Genomic DNA, 14,407 nt, shown 5'->3' on the forward strand with positions numbered 1-14,407 from the left:
CTTAGCTCAGTTTAGCTAACAGTTAACATTACCATTTTAAGATCGCTTCAGCCAATGTTGCCGAGCAAACAAATGCTAATAGAGGTGCTCAAATCAATGTCGAGTGTTGTCAGCACAGACAGACGCGCTTTAACCTGGATTATTTGATGGTCTTTCATTCATATTCTTCTGGGGGAAAACACTCTCTGCCGGACCGTTGTCTCGTGCTAAGTGTCCTCCAAAACTGTCTGCATACCTCTGGTTCCCTCCTAAACCAAAACCCGCTGCAACACCGGTTCCTATGTAAATAAATAAAAAGATATGACGAGAACAATGGCTAATAGTCATAAACAGTCTTATTTAAAGTAATAGTAGTGTTAATGTAATAAATTAAATAAAGGTAACATCTTAATAGATGATATATTTCTCAAATGGGCGAAATAACGCCAAGCCAGAGAAAATAATAATAGCCAACTTTATACTTTACTTTGTTCTATTCTCGTCCACAAAACATTCTGTAAAATGAAACACTGCCTCAGCTTACCAGAGTAAAGTTTGTTAAATCCAGTATGTTCTTCAGGCACACTAATAAATTGTCCTCCAGAATTGCTCCAGGGTCCTCAGGCAAAATGTGGTGCAGAGTAGTCGAATCGCCGCAAGGTGGCGTTGAAGCAGTTGTGGAAAATACAGTATAATACACGAATTTTTACAAATACAGTACATCACTGTATATGTTGTTCGACGTCACACTAAATTCCCATAATGCAACGGTAAATACAGTTATTTACCGTAAAAGGAATTTGCAGTATTATACTGGGTGAAATACAGTAAATAACTGTGTAATTTACAGAAATGTCTAACAGTGTATATAAAGACCGAATTATGATTCTTTTATTTTGATTGTTTACATTATACTTTTTTTTCAATTGATTTATTTGAAATTAGATTTAATATTAGATTTTTTATTTATTTTTTTTCTTCCTCCTTATCTCTACCTGACCCCCTCTCTCCCCTCCCCTCTTGTTTATGTACTGATGAAGGTGTTGTTAGGGAATGGCTTCAGGCAAAGAGGATCTTCAATGGAGATGTATTCTGTTAATAAGTTTTTCCAGTATGAGATGTGAATGGTATTTCTTGATTTCCAGTTCATGAGGATAGTTTTCTTTGCGATAGTTAGAGCCACCAGCAGTAACTGACCATTTGTATTATTTATATTGATTGTGGATATGTCACCTAATATGCAGAGGGAGGGACACAGTGGGATGTGACAACCCATTAAGTTGGAGAGTGAGTCAGTAACCTTTTCCCAAAATGATTTAATTGAAGTGCAATGCCATAAGGCATGAAGATATGTGTCTGGGGTGTTTTGTGTGCAATGTGAACATATTTCTGACGTGAAACCCATTTTAAATAATTTCTGCCCAGTTAAATGTGATCTTTGAAGTACTTTGTACTGTATAAGTTGTAAGTTAGCATTTTTAGTCATGGAAAATGTGTTTTTGCAAATTTGAGTCCAGAATGCAGCATTGGGATTAATAGATAAGTCTGTTTGCCATTTAGCGGTTGGTAGAACTATTGCATTGTCTGATTTTGATATCATTTTGTATATTTGGGAGGGCAATTTTTTGGAGGGAGATATATTAATAAACTCTGAGATTTGAGGTGGAAGGTCTAGATTGATTGATTGGTTAGGTAATTTTGATTTAATTGATGATTTGATTTGTAAATATTCCAAAAAGCAATTCCTCCCAATGCTGTATGTCTGGGCTATATGGGGAAATGGTGCCAGATTATTATTAATAAAGATATGTTGAAGTTGTGTGATTCCTTTGGCTGCCCATGTGCGAAAGTTAAGTGGCTTCTTGTTGGCTAGGAAATCAAGATTATTCCAAATTGGGGTGTATTTAGATGGTGTGAGTGGGGAATTTGTGACCTGATGGAATTTCCACCAGGCTGTCAGAGTTGCTTCTATTGTCGGCATTTTAAAACAGTGATGTCTCTTGATTGATTGACTGTGAAAGGGTAATTCTGAAATGTTAATGTCTTTGCATATTGATTGTTCAATGTCTTGCCATGTGTATTCTGATGAGTTAGGTTTAATCCATTTGTGTATGTTTTGAGGCTGATTTGCCAAAAAATAGTTGTAAAAATGTGGTGCTTCTAATCCTCCTTGTGATTTTGGTCTCTGTAGGGTTGTCAATTTTATTCTTGGGGTTTTATTTTTCCAGTAGAATTTTGTTATAATTGAGTCTAGAGATTTGAACCAGGTATGTGTGGGTTGTGTTGGAATCATTGAAAATAAATAGTTTATTTTTGGGAGTATGGACATTTTGGTTACTGATATTCTACCCATGATGGATAATGGTAAGTTCATCCAACGTTGCAGATTGTCATCTATTTTTTTAAGTAACAGAGTGTAGTTAAGTGCAAACAACTCTGACAGCCTGGCGGAAACATTGATACCCAAATATGTGATGTAGTTGGTGCACATAGGGATTTGTGATGTTTGGGATGTCACATCCACACTGGTGGAATTTAATGGGAGTATAGCAGATTTGTTCCAGTTAATTGAATATTCAGAAATATTTGAAAAGGTATCAATAAGTTTTATTGTTTCCTGTAATGATGTTTGGGGATTTTGTAAGTATAATAATATGTCATCCGCGTAAAGACTTATTTTATGGTGTATGTTTAATGTTTGAATTCCTTTAATATAATTGTTTTGACGGATAGCAGCTGCAAGTGGTTCAATGAATATGGTAAATAAAGAGGGAGAGAGTGGACATCTTTGTCTAGTTCCTCGGTGTAGAGTGAAGCTGCGTGATGTTAGTCTGTTAGTAATGACAGTAGCTGAGGGTGATGTGTAGAGAATTTTGATCCAATTAATAAATGACTCCCCAAAACCAAACCTCTCTAATGTGGAAAACAGGAATTTCCAGTTTACTTTATCGAAAGCTTTTTCTGCGTCGAGGGTGACTATGATAGAATTGTTATTGTTTATTGATGAGTGGTGTATTAGTTTTATGAGTACGTGTATTGTTTAATGATTGTCTACCTTTAATAAAACCGGTTTGATCTGGATGGATTATGGATGGCATGATTTTTTCTATTCTATGTGAAAGTGCTTTAGCAATTATTTTAGTGTCTACGTTAATTAGTGAGATTGGACGATAGCTTGACGGTAATGTTGGGTCTTTATTAGGTTTGAGGAGGAGTGCAATTGTAGCTGTGTTCATGGTATCTGGAAGCTTTGAATTTTGTTTTGATTCGTTAATCAACCGGATGAAAAGTGGTGATAAAATTGACCAAAAGTGTTTGTAGAACTCAGCAGAGAAACCATCGGGTCCTGGTGATTTATTATTAGGCATGAGTTTAAGTGCATTAGAAATTTCTAGGTGTGATAAAGGGGATTCAAGAGAATTGCTAAGAAATGAGTGAATTTCGTCCTGGGATGGGGTTTTTTCAGGGGAATATAATTTACTGTAAAATTTTTGAAAGATATTATTTATTTCTTCTGGTGAGTTGGTGGGTTTCCCTGCTGAGTCCTTAATGACTGATATTGTTGTTTTTTCTTTATTGTGTTTGATTTGATTAGCCAGATATTTACCAGATTTGTTACTATGATGGAAGTGTTCTTGTCGTAATCTGTGAATAAGGAATTGGGTATGTGCATTAATTAATTTATTTAATTGTGATTTATATTTTCTTAGCATATCTTGTGTTTCTTCTGTTGGATTATTTATGTTAATGTCTTCTAGATCTTTAATTTTCTGTTCCAGTTCAGCTTGATGTTCTTTCTCCTTTCTTTTTTTTGTAAACAGAATATGAAATTATTTTTCCTCTTAATACTGCCTTTCCTGTTTCCCACAGAAGAGATGGGGATGTTTCAGGGGAGTCATTTATCTCTAGAAAGCATGCCCACTCTCTTTTAAAATAACTGTTGAAATCCTGGTCTTGAAGAAGAGAGGTGTTGAATCGCCATCTAGAAATGGGTTTATGTCTGGTGGTTATATTCAGTTTTAATGTTACAGGAGCATGATCACTAATGATTATTGGGTGGATCTTTGATTCAGAAATATTGGATAAAGTAGAATTACTGGTGAGAAAAAAGTCAATGCGGGAGTACGAATGATGAACAGGTGAATAAAATGAGAATGCTTTATTGTCCGGATGCTGGAGGCGCCAACTATCGCCAAGACCCATGTCACTCATGAACTGTTTTATAGTGTCTGTTGATTTCCAGATGCGTTTATTGCTGATATTATTAACTCTGTCTGTAGTTGGGTCTAAAACTGTGTTGAAATCACCTGCTATTATGATGGGGCAATTAGAAAGATTTGAAATGGCGGAAAAGAAATTCTGAAAGAAAGATGGGTCATCTGTATTTGGGCCATATAAGTTTCCTATTGTGAGTGAGTTATTGTTAATTGTAATGTTAATTATGACAAAACGTCCCTCTGGGTCTGTAATTGTGGTGTTATGAACAAATGATATTTTTTTATTTATTAAGATACTGACTCCTCTCTGTTTTGTGTTGTAGTGGGCAGAATATGAATAATATTGTGATGATTTAATTTGTTTTGATCAGAATCTGACAAGTGAGTTTCCTGTAGAAGGTATATATCTGCTTGTAATTTACTTAAATGATTAAAAATTTTGATCCTCTTAGCCTGGGAGCCGAGTCCACGGACGTTCCAGGATAGAAATGTGATTGGTGACATTTAATAGAATAATAAAAAATTAAATAAATAAGTGAATAACAGTAATGTATCATGTAACATGTGGAAGTACTGCGTTAGTAACTTATGTATTTGAAAAGATGGGATATTGTACCTGTGTGTGTGTTTGTATGACAATGCAAAGTTAGACTGATAAGCATACAGTTTAGACATGAAGTTGACAAAATGTACATAACAAAACAAGGACCAAACAGAAATGACTGTAAATACCAACATAAAGTTTTAAAGTGGGAGAGGGATGAGACCTAGGTGCAATAACAAAACCATAACTTAAGGAAGATGTATAGAGAGATTGAGTACTATTATGTGAGAGATGAGTTTAGAAGAGCCATGGGGTAATGTCCTTATCGCGAAATAGTTGTCCATCTATGAATAATTTGTCCACTGTAATGATTGCCCGTTTTCCTTCATTTATTTTTTGTTTTCTGATTGGAAAGAGTTGTTTTCGACGGTCGAGAATGTCCTTTGGATATTGTTCGTTAAGTCCGTAAGTTGTACTTTAAGTTGTCTGCCTTGTTTTTGAACCAGTTCTTTGTGTTTGTAGTGTTCGAATTTTGCGATGATTGGACGGGGACAGTTGCTGTTTTGTTGCGAACGGATGCGGTGGACACGGTGAAAGGTGATGGTTTGTACAGTTTCAGCTGGTAGTTTGAGTTGTTTTGTCATAAAGTCCTTGATTAATTTTTCGGGGTCGTCTGGAGTTTGATCCGGGATACCTGTGAAGACTAGATTGTCTCTTATACTGCGTGTTTGTAAGTCCAAAATGTTTTCTTTCATCGATTTGTTTTCTTTTACAACGGAGGTGAGCTGAGTGGAAAGTGTGTGAACTGAGTCCTTCAAAAAGTTGTTTTCCTTCGTGAGTGTGTCAATCTGTTCTTGACTAAACGAATGTTAGATCTAAACATGATACTGTATTATCGATTATATTATATCTAGTGCCTTCTCCAGTGTTCAAGCAAACTAAAGCCCTTTCTTCCATAAATTGTTCTATTATTTCCCCATTTTCATCTATTTTTTTACTCCCCCATAACCAATTGTGATCATTAAAGTCACCACACCAAAGTTCTTTTTTTCCTCTTTCAACCTTTTCAAGTGCATTCATTGAAATGTTTTTACACGGATTATAAAAATTATATATTACCAGTGAATTTCCACAATAAAAAACCTCAACCATCACACACTCTACTTCCTCCACCTCTTCCAAGACTCTGTAAGTCATTTCATCCCTTATAAATGTAGCTACCCCTCCTCCTTGACTCTCTCTCCTGTCTTTCCGTATTGATGTATAACCTTGTAAAGCAAACTGAATATTTGGTTTAAGCCATGTTTCTTGTACACATATTACATTTGGTTTATATTCTAACTCTAAAACAAATTTTTTAAACTCTTGCCCATTTGCAATTATACTTCTTGCATTCCATTGTAGAATACTTATAACCATTAAGCTAATCAGAAATTTGAGAAGCATCATTTATTGCTGATCTAGTGAGAATGTCATGAATTATTTGGGCAGAAATTCCTATAATTCCTAAAAACTCCGCTGCAGCATCTAGAATTGTTTTGATTTTTGCTGACCTGCTTGTCATTACAGCTGTTACATTGATCACTTTGACAATAAATACCAAAAAGTTCTCTTTTGTCATTATGAGGTCATTTTCATTTATACATTTGTTATTACACTTATTTTCCCTTCTGTTCCCAGTCTCAGTATTCCTTTCTAGTTGTTTTTCATCTGTCTTTACTTCCTCCACTCTTATCTCCTTTTTTTGGCAGCTCTTGACTGCTTCTGCATAAGAAACTTTGTGTTCAATCTTGAATTTCTGTACCTCTTTTGCTTTTAACTGAAATTCACATCCTCCATATGCCGCACTGTGCGGACCCCCACAATTGCAACATTTTAGATCATTTGTACATTTATCATATTCATGATCTTCACCACACTTAACACATCTCATCTTTCCTCTACATACTGCTGCTACATGACCAATCCGCTGGCACTTGTAACACCTCAAGGGCTTTGGAATGTACTCTCTAACTGTATAACTAATGTATCCCATTTTCACCTTTTCAGGCAGTTTCCCTTCAAATGTCAGCAAAATGCTCATACTTTCTTGTCTATCTCCACTTACATTTTTAAACAATCTTCTCACATTGATTACTTTACCTCCTATTATATTTTCCTCGATCTCTTCATTGGAAATATGTGTTGGTACACCTGCGATTACCCCTTTCTCATTTTTGGCTACTCCTATTTCTCTAGAAGTTACCTTTTCTCCGTTCATCTCTTTGATCCCAAGTAATTTATGTCTTTGTGCACTGTCCTTGACTATTATTAGCACTCTTCCTTGTCCCAAACATCTTGCCAAGCTAACTGTACCAATTAGCTTATCTACAGCCTTAGACAGCCCAATCGGATGTAGATGTTTCCCTGTACCTTTGTCAAACGTCATCATTACTTTATAGCCTGGTATTTCATTTTGCGTTTGATCTTTCCTATTATCTTTCTCACTCGTTTTAGTCTTTTTTTTATTTCCGTTTACCACATTACTCGTGTCCTCATAGTCTTCCTGTTCTTTATACGTGGCTTTTTTACGTTTAGCGTTTTTCTTTTTAGAAAATACTTCTGTAAATCCTATACTTTCATTTATCATTGACTCCTCCGAGTCATCATCCATGATTGCACAACAAGCACAGATCAGATCAAGCGATGGCTTTCATTTACTTAGAGTTATTATTTATTAAGAAATGTTACAGATACCGCGAACTCCAACTTGTTGTTGTCTCTGAATCCGTGACGTAACTTCTGATTCTCCCTCCTCTTCCGTTTTTTAAGGGCTCTGCAACGAACGCGATTGGCAGAGAGAGAAGTCATCGTCACACGGTTGATTAGGATTGGCAGTCCTGTCACCCAATAGTGCTCCAAAGTAGGTGGTACCTGAGAAAATGACAGGGCCGGTACAGAGAGAGAGAGAGAGAGAAAGAGAGAGACAGAAAGAACATACACGCAGCAAAACTGTGCGGTTCGTAACACATACCATAATAAGCACAAACAAAAACATGAATTTCATCAACTTCAATAACAATTATTTATTATTAACATTTATTAACAAACTCTTAAACAAACTTTCTTACAAACTTTTATCACACAATAATTATATACACTTGAACAGATGGAGAAAAAAAAAAAGCTGCTTAATTATTAACTCAATTGAAAGAAAGAAAGTTATATGAAAGAAAGAAATAAGAAAGAAAGAAAGAAAGAAAGAAAGTAAGATCAACGCCTGGACTTGTTTTTAAAAGGCAACAGCTTGTGATCCTTCTTCATTGTGATGATCTTTGTCTCAAGACTGGGGCAGGAGACAAGGAACTGTTGCAGTTCTTTGGAATAGCACTGTAGAGTTGTTCCATTTACATATGCTGGAACTTGATAGAATTCTCCCTCTGAATCAATTGCCACCAGTAATCACAAGTGCAGAAATGTAATTTGTAGAATTTCAAAATGGTATAGCAATAGAAACCAATTAATATCAGGATATCAGATTATGCAACCCTCATTGAATTGATAATTACTGTCAGATGTTGTCAAGAGCCCTTTCAGATTAAAAGTAGTTTGTTTTGTTGGGTTGGATCTAAACTCTTCAAGAAGGTGAATATCCAGTATTTCTATTTCCAATATTATTTAACTAGAGGCTGTAGTTTATGCTGCTTTTGAACTGTATTGCAATAAAGAATATTTTTTCTGGTATATAGCTTATGCTCTGATATAGATAGGGTGAACAAAAAAGATAAAACCAGATAATATAACACTATAATTTAGCAGCAGTATACATACCAAGTATCATTGCACTGATGAATCACTCAATAATCTTAACAAAAATATAAATGCATCACCTAAAGGAACGTACCTTGTTGGAACATATTTAGATCAGGCTGTAATTTTCTAAGAATATGTGTTTAACTATTTAGCAACAACACTAAAATTATTACAACATCTGTGGTCATACATACCTCTGCAATTACACTGGTCAGGGCCAAGGTAGATTTATCCACCTTGTGCCTTTTTAAGCAGTACCGAATGCTTAAATTCTTTTTATATGTTTTAAGTACAAGTTTGTACCTATGCGTAACTTGTTCTGGGGTGGTCACTGGAAAAAAAAAAAGTAAAAATAATTGTTGGGTTAATGTATGATTTATGATACCATTTACAATACCTTAGATACTTTAATGACTTCACATTTCAACTCAAAACCTTGTTCATAATTAAATAAAGTATAATAATAATTGTCATCAAGTCAAATTACTTTGTGCACTGAAAAGACAGAAAATGCCAGAAACCTTCACCCGCCAGATATTATACCACCATTGGACCAATAGCATGGTACACAGTATAATAAGGCTGTCGTTCAAAAATGACCCAATGTGAATATAAAAGCAACTTCAGCTTAATAAAGCAGGTTAGGCGGAAAAGCGATATTTACTGATGTTTTGTTGTTAAACTAAATGTAAATCTATCTATAAATCATCCATGCTGTGAAAGGACCTTATGAAACTAAAAATAATCACATCAATCTTTCACTGGGAGATTTTAGTGGCTGAACAACACGTCTGTGCTAAAGTCATTGATAACAGAACACAATCTAACATCAGCTTAGCCTGACTAAAATAGTTATAAAAGAGAACATTACCTGTCTAACAGTAACAGTTGAGCAATGATGTCGTCCTTCCTCCGGCATGCTAAAGTAACTCCAATATTGATTCAGGTTTTTTAAAAGTTTCAATTCAGCGTTTGATTTCTCCCAGTCTGTCTCGTGACCGCGCGTGGCCTCTTATATAGACGGGCACACGCTAATGGCAGATCTGCGTGAACAGATGCGCAGAAGTCTGAATCTACTTTTGCTGACAGATGTTTTCTCCTTGGATGTGAAAGGCTATGGTTTCAGTGCTAACGCTACCGTGTGGTTAACGGATGTTCATTAATTATTGAGGTAACTTTAAAATGTGTATGTGGGTGAAACATCAGACAAACTTTTTCATTAGAAAAATGATTCATGATGAAACAATTTTGTAACTAACTACAATAACATTTACTCAAATAAACTAATAATTAACAAAATTAACTATTTATTTAACAACAAAAAAACAACAACAACAAACACAGGGCTGCACAAACTTGGTCCTGGATTGCTGGTGTCATGAATAGTTCGATTTTTAACCGCAATCAGACACTATTAGACACAAGGCATCCAAGACCAAGTTTGTGCACTCCTGGTCTAACTTAATTGCCTAACTCCTAACTAACTTGAAAACGGATTTATTATTGAACAAATTTAATTTCCAACATTCTTCTGTTTGCATGGAAGTTTTTCCACCAACTCATCAATGTTTTTTGTTGTATAGATGGGCTGGAATCTCAAATTCACTAAAATCTCTACAAAGCAGCTGCAGGCTTCCTCCCTCTTCTGAGACCCCAACAACCTCTACTTCTTCGGTTACATGTCTTCTCTCGGCAACCTGCATTGAGTGAGTAAAATTGACATGTTTACATCTGTAATTGTTAGTGTTATTACAATGAATGCTTATTATTATAACTACATTACAGAGCTATAATAATAAAGTTATATTGTTATTGGCAGATCATGCAATGGCAATCATGTATTCAGAAATTATAATAATATTTGATTATATTATAAAGTTATGTAATAAGTTTAATATTAAGTAAATATATTTTATTTTTAGTAGTTTAAGTGTAAATGAATATGCTTATTCATAGTTTATAATCAAAAAGATTTTATTGTTTACCGTTTTGTTTAATATTGTTTTATATATTTTTTTTTCAATCAACAGTAAAATCATAGAATCACAATTTCACTACCTAATGGGTTCACCCTCAACATATGCCAAATTTATCAATTGTAGGTGTGCATTCCGTCTTACAGGTGAGATGTTAACCTGAGGTCCTGACTCTCTGTGATCATTAAACATCCCAGGGTGCTCTTTTAAGAAAAATACAAAAATAAATAAAGATAAGAGTAGGTGTATAACTCCGGCATCCTGGTCAAATTTGCCCACTGGCGCTTTGAGTTACCAGAAAAGTGCTTCATAAATGTTAAGAATTATTATTGTAGTGACACCTACGCCAACAACCTCTACTTCTTCGGTTACATGTCTTCTCAGCATGTTGTTCAAGTTGACTAATACAAATGTAGTATCTAATGATCTTACTTTAATTTTTATTGGCAAATGATCAACTTTAGCTCTTAAAAATATTTTATTGTCTTTAATTCTTTCTTTATTCTTGGTCCCACTTAATATTAGGTGGCCTTAACTATGTTCTTGCATCAAAAAAAATAAATAAAAATACAATGTAATTATTGTGTTCGTAATGTATTGCAGAACACCTGTGGTGCTCTTGAGGTGGGATACGGGTTGGGCTAAGGACAGGTTCGGTGGTATAGGTAGGTGTAAGGGATGGTCAACAGTGTAAATGCATCTTTTTTGTACTTTTTGATTTCATTGTAACAAATTAATTTCAGAATAAGTACATAGTAGTTTGAGCCACCTATTATAAAATGGAACCAGAAACTCAAAGTTTTATAACCACCACAGGGTCATTAAATAATGAGTACATTTTAGTTTTTGGGTGAACCATTCATGTATATTAACTTAAACTGATTTTAAAAATACTTGCCTTATAACTTTTATTTGACCACTACTGTTCAATTGTTATAAGCTTTTGGTCATGTATTTCTTTTTACTTGCATGCTTCCAAGTCAAGTCTTAAACCTTGATTTCAGTAAAAAAAGAGCTGAAGTAAAGTTCAACTTTTGTTTCATATGGTTTTGCTCACTTAAACTTAAAATAATGCTGCTGGGTAGTACTGTGTAACAACTTTTGCAAATGTATTCTATTATTTCATGTATTTATTTTAATGAGTCTTAATATTTTTTTGGAAAATGTAGGAATAATATAAAGTTATTATATTACTAAATGTTTTGCTCCATATATATATATATATATATATATATATATATATATATATATATATATATATATATATAAATAATTTGTTTATTTATTTATTTATTTATTTATTTTTTACCTTAGCTGTGGTGTAGGTCGAAGAGTTGAGTTTACCCTTCCCGCTCTCCCAAATGTGAACTCTCATGTGAGAGAGCTCAATCTCATCCCCATTGTTAAGCTCCAGTAGGGCAATGTCCCTCCAAAGTGAGACATTGAGTGCATTTTCTCCACACTTCAGACTTAAGTCGAGAATTGGGACTTGTAGGCCCTGCACCTCTGTCATCCTCAGTGCTTGGATCTGCCAAATTTGAGCACAGCAGTGATGGGTGAGTAAATCAGTTCACTCAAATGAATAATGAAAATTGTCACATTCATTTGCAAAGGCTGATCTAAAAATATATATATATATTCTTTCTAAACTTTTCTAAAATTAGGCTCCTGCACTGCTTTACAAACAGCATAGGAAAAACTACTGGTAAAAGAGGTGTTCTATGTGTTCAACCAAAATGTATGTTTGTATATGATGTGGCATAATTTAAAAAATTATATCCTAAAAGCTCTACTAAAAGAATATATAATATTTTAAATTGTAATTGTTTTTTTTGTAGAGGATCAGATAGTGGAAATATGCTGTTCTGAAAAATTTAACTACTTTTATCAAATGTATGATAGGCCTTTTTTTTTAATATGGATTGTTGGTAACTTTTGTGAAGAGCACAATGATATACAGACTAGCCTATATTTTATTATCTGCTCTCATGTCCTGAAACACTTAAAAGGTTTCCTTTAGTTTAGATATCAGGGTAATATGCATCCATAAAATTTTCCTTTAAATAAAGGGAAATTTACCTAGACCTAATAAATGTCATATAGCCTCTAGGGAAAAGACTTCATATGTTTTACGTCTCTGACGCATTTGGGCTGAATATTTGACCGTGTCTACCAAAACGATGATTTTATAAAACATGTTTTATACAGAGTTATTACAATAGAAATTCTGTGGTTTTATATTTTGGGTGGTGTGCTGTGTCATCGACCCTCTGTTAGTTGCGAGACCACTCAATGCATGGTGCAAGCAATCAGTCCGCAAGTATATAATGAATTAACTTGAAATGCATAGGCCTATTTATATTGACATAACATTTAATGCTGAACAGTAACATGTCATTTGTTTCCTTGGCCCAACCTGGATAGATGAAAGCTCTGGCTTGCATTGACCTGTCAGTGGAAATGTGACTCTTGAGATTATACAATAGTATGTACTGAATTTATCTAACTGAATATTTGTGATCTTTTGTTTTTTTCAGGAGGAAGTTGTAGGAAAAACAATCATACAGGCATTTACAGGCAACTTTTTGAGGGTTTGTCACTTTAAGGAACCAAGAAATGCTGAATTTTTTCTTTACATTCAAATGACTTTGAAGTAACTCTCATTTTCCACCTTCCCTTTAATTGTCAGAAAATCTCCACTGGAAAAGATGTCGGCAGTCTCTGTAATGACATTTGAGGGAGGGCATAGGGCCTCCCTCGCTGCATTTTCCACTTCAGAAGTTAAAGTAAGCGGTGCTGCCCTGAATTTTACAGATGTTCTGCCAAAAAATATGTTTTGGCGGCCATATCTGTGTGAAAGGGTAACATTTTTCAGAAAGTATGTAAAACCCCCTCGAATTGTGGGGTTTCAGTAGTCATGGTGCAAATGTAGATGGTTTCACCATTACTAAATGCACTGGAGGTTATGCATATTGAAGATTCCATGACTATTGTCTCTCCCAACCTCTTAAAAGACACAGCTTTAGTTGTGGTTTTGTTGGCGACACATTTTAGCAGCATTGGTGCCGGACGCGTATAGGGACTCTGGGTTGCCATCCTGAGGGGAAGAGAGGAAAAAAAGACAATGTAATTCTAAACTTGACCTGTTTGGTGGTGACTTGGGTTCAAAACATATAATTTTATTCATGCATGATATTTACAAGATAATAGTTTGTAATAGCAATAGTATTTTTTTTTTTCTTTGTTTGTAATAGCAATAGTAATCTGTAATCATTGGGACAGCCTCTGACAGGATTTCTTTTCACATGTCAATTTTTACAAAATTTTACACCGAAGCAATTATTGATTATTCATGTTACAATATAACAGTTAATTGAAGGTCATCTGTATAAATTTAATGTGAAGTATAGGTTTACTTCCAGAAGAAAAGTTATCCTGTCAGTGGAGGGATAAGAGCATTTGCTGACAGGGTGTTCTTGTATTTTCTGACAGAATTGTTCTTTTCTTTTTTAAATCTATCTATGTACAAATCTATCTATGTCTATCTATACAATACAATTAGTTTGACTTTCAATAAATAACCTGAATATTCACTGATACAATTTGATGTTAAGTATAAATTTTCTTCAGAAATGAACTGTTCTGTGGGGGAGGGGAAAGGCAGCCTCTGACAGGATTACTTTTTATATGTTTTTACAACAATATTGTCGGTTTTTACTACATTTTACACAGAAAACTGTTTAATTACCCATGGTACTTTGTCAATTGATTCACAGTCATCGACGTAATTTAATTTAAAGTATATATTTACTTCAAAAAGAAAAGTTATCCTGTCAGTGGACGGAAAAGAGCAGTTTAAGGCAGCCTCTGACAGGATTACTTTTTATGTTTTCACAACA

General features: G+C 34.4%; 2 long non-coding RNA genes across 2 annotated transcripts in view; both read left to right on the forward strand.

The window, feature by feature from the left end:
- The window catches only part of LOC141381964 (uncharacterized), a 1,176,553-nt gene that overhangs the window by 708,086 nt on the left and 454,060 nt on the right, over positions 1-14,407 (forward strand). The gene's annotated exons all lie outside the window — the stretch shown is intronic.
- On the forward strand, positions 10,116-14,104 carry LOC137491340 (uncharacterized). Its single transcript, XR_011011313.2, has 3 exons — positions 10,116-10,238; positions 11,977-12,064; positions 13,046-14,104. It is a non-coding gene; the product is annotated as an uncharacterized lncRNA (long non-coding RNA).

This window comes from Danio rerio, chromosome 4 (assembly GCF_049306965.1).
Source record: "Danio rerio strain Tuebingen ecotype United States chromosome 4, GRCz12tu, whole genome shotgun sequence".
NCBI lineage: Eukaryota > Metazoa > Chordata > Actinopteri > Cypriniformes > Danionidae > Danio > Danio rerio.